Source organism: Chrysochloris asiatica, unplaced genomic scaffold, assembly GCF_000296735.1.
Source record: "Chrysochloris asiatica unplaced genomic scaffold, ChrAsi1.0 scaffold00017, whole genome shotgun sequence".
NCBI lineage: Eukaryota > Metazoa > Chordata > Mammalia > Afrosoricida > Chrysochloridae > Chrysochloris > Chrysochloris asiatica.
The window spans coordinates 27,503,912-27,504,123 of record NW_006408535.1 but is presented as its reverse complement, the minus strand read 5'-3'; positions in this window follow the sequence as shown (position 1 = coordinate 27,504,123).

The window sequence follows — 212 nt, the reverse complement described above, 5'->3', positions numbered from 1 at the left end:
AATAGTAAAAATATCTTATTTATTTTTAAAAATGTGCTTTTAATTTTTCTTTAAAATTGATTATTAGGAAAATGGTGGATTTGTAGTATAAGCACTGAACTATGAACCACAAGGTCAGTGGATCATGCTAAAAAGGTGATCTGCAGAGAAAGACGAGTCTTTCTGCTCTTACAAAGATTTATAGCCTTGGAAACCGTATACAGGGTCATTAC